We start from the raw sequence: 2777 nt of genomic DNA on the forward strand, positions 1-2777 counted from the left end.
GAAACCTAGGACGTGCGTACGCAAAACAATATTCTGATTTATAAAACAGTGCATACGCACGTCCCACGCCAGTTTTCCTTTATAAATCACAATCAACTCTAAATGTGGCGCAGCTTTGCCGGCTTCATGTCCCGCCCACAGTTGCCTATAAATAGGCAGTGAAACGCCCCTAATAAATATGCATTTCACGAAAACGACAATGCCAAACTCAGAAAAGAAGGCCAGGAAAAGGAATTTCTCAGTGTGAGATTGAAGTTCTTGTTGGGGAGGTGGACACCCGAAAGAAGATGTTATTTGGTGGGCACAGTGTGGGCATTACTAATGCCAAAAAGGCGTTAGAGTGGCAGCATGTCGCTGACGCTGTGAATACTGTGGGGTCAGCGGTTCGGACCATCGCCGACATTAAAAAAAAGTGGTCTGACATTAAATTGGACGCTAAAAAGCGCATAGCCATGCACAGGCAGAGCGTTTGCGCCACAGGCGGGGGGAGAGGGGACACCGGAGCTCACACCACTGGACGAGAGGCTGGCAGGGATAATCGGTGAACCCCTCCTGAGTGGAGTAGTGACGGAGGCAGAGGGGGACACCGATTTACAAGAGACACCGGATGACTCACGTAAGTACTTTATATTATTTGAAATGAGCAAACCAAATGCATTCAAGTTGTGTTTAAACACATGTAACTTTATTGTCAAACAACTGAGATTTGAAAGCAATTTCTTTCTTTCTTTTAGTCGCTGCGTGTTCCAGCGGGGTCGGTGGCAGTGCAGCTGCGAGTTCCAGCGGGGTCGGTGGCAGTGCAGCTGCGTGTTCCAGCGGGGTCGGTGGCAGTGCAGCTGCGTGTTCCAGCGGGGTCGGTGGCAGTGCAGCGGAGGAGCTGTGTGCGCCCAACGTCTCCACTGCACCTCGTGCAGCTCAACCCTCCAGCAGCGGCCGTGTCCTCACCAATGCAATCCTGCAAATGCAGAGAGAAACCATCGACTCCATCAACGCGGTTGCCAGAGAGTTGAATGACATCAAAAATGTGTTAATTGAAATGAGTAATACAATGAAACAGTTCCTAAATAAATAGATATTTGTTTCCATACCTTTTGTGTTTTTACAAGCGACGCATCACAGCCACACGCTGGCGCACGGCAGCAGCGATTGGCTCAAATGCCTGGGGATAGGGGTTGGGCTCGGGGTCAGCGCGACCATCAGCATCAGGGGGTATAGCCACATTCCTTAGCTGTGCCACATTATGTAGCACAGCACACGCCATCACTATATGGCACACCTTTTCGGGCTTGTAGAGCAGTTTTCCTCCTGTAGCATCAAGGCAACGCCATCTGCCTTTAAAAAGCCCGATGGTGCGCTCCACAACAGCGCGTGCCTGGCTGTGGCGCATGTTGTAGTTCCTCTCCTCTGCGCTCTGTGGGTTGGGGAAAGGGGTGAGCAGCCACTGTTTTAGGGGATATCCACTGTCACCTGCAAGATTCGTGAATGGGTTTGACACTGTAGAGAAAAATCGCAATTTATTGAAGATTTCTACATTAATTATCCGTACCTAGAAGCCAGCCATCTGGCACAGCCCTGGCCTCAAGTCTGCGCCCAACACTGCTGTGTCTCAATATAAATGAATCATGGGTTGATCCAGGCCACCGAGCCACTACATTGGTCAGTAACATGTCCGCATCACACACGATTTGGACATTCATAGAATGAAAATGCTTTCGATTAATGAAAGCATTTTCATTCTCAGTCGGTGCCCTTATAGCAACATGAGTGCAGTCAATAGCACCGATGACATTTGGGAAACCGGACATTGCTGCAAATTGCACTTTTTTTATTTGCCTGTTCACCCACCGTGTAAGGAAAGTTGATGTACAGATGCACCAAACCAATTACACCTCCCAACATGTCTGGCATGACACGACTAAGGGTTGGCTGAGATATCCCTGATCTGTCAGCCAATTCCCTCTCAAAAGTCCCTGTTGCCATAAATCCCAGTGTTGTGAGGACTTGAAGTGGGACTGGCACGGCATGGTTTCTGTTTCGCTGTAAAGCTGGGCTCAATACAGCACAGAGATCCAAAAGAACAGCTCGTGGAAGTCGGAACCGGCTCATAAGCCACTCATCATCATTGGCCAGTGGATCCTGTTGGTCTCGGAAGATTCGCTCCCTCCGAAGTCTTCGATTTGCCACATCCTCTAACAGTGCCAAATAAGCCATTGTGCGTAATTGCGTATCATGATTGCATGCCCTTTTATACCCACCCATTTGATTGCCTCTGAAAAGCTACAGGTGTGGGAATTATCCTGATTGATTGTAAATGACGAACAGTTCTGCACAACGAATGTGATGATGACTATGATAATAATAATAATAATAATAATAATAATAATAATAATAATAATAATAATACACGTTATTTGTCTAGCACCATTGAAAACACAGTTACAAAATTAAGAGATAAAACGAACAAAAATCCATAACAATAAACACGTTATAAAACATAATATTGTGGGAGTATGGGAACAAAAAGGTGCAAAGGAGGCTTTTTGTGGACGGAGAAAATAAACGTGTTGTTTATTGCATTCTCTCATTCAAAACTCACAACACACGAACACTCTCTCGCAACACTTCCTGAAAGTCATTACCGCTAAGGAACATGGATAATGTAGTTGCATAGTAACGTTAACAAGGGCTAGATCGCAGTGAAGTCTAAACCACTGAAACACACTGTCCTGCTAGTGAGTGGCCACTACAATATATGAATATGATAACAATAAATGAAA

At 46.2% G+C, this 2777-nt stretch overlaps 1 long non-coding RNA gene across 1 annotated transcript; it reads right to left on the bottom strand.

Moving 5' to 3' along the window:
* Positions 1-802: 802 nt before the first annotated feature.
* LOC133139881 (uncharacterized) lies at positions 803-2204 on the bottom strand. The gene is made up of 3 exons (XR_009709968.1): positions 1846-2204; positions 1089-1411; positions 803-955 (listed from the first exon to the last, which is right to left on the bottom strand). It is a non-coding gene; the product is annotated as an uncharacterized LOC133139881 (long non-coding RNA).
* Between the last annotated feature and the right edge of the window lie 573 nt (positions 2205-2777).

This window comes from Conger conger, chromosome 11, assembly GCF_963514075.1.
Source record: "Conger conger chromosome 11, fConCon1.1, whole genome shotgun sequence".
Taxonomy (NCBI): domain Eukaryota; kingdom Metazoa; phylum Chordata; class Actinopteri; order Anguilliformes; family Congridae; genus Conger; species Conger conger.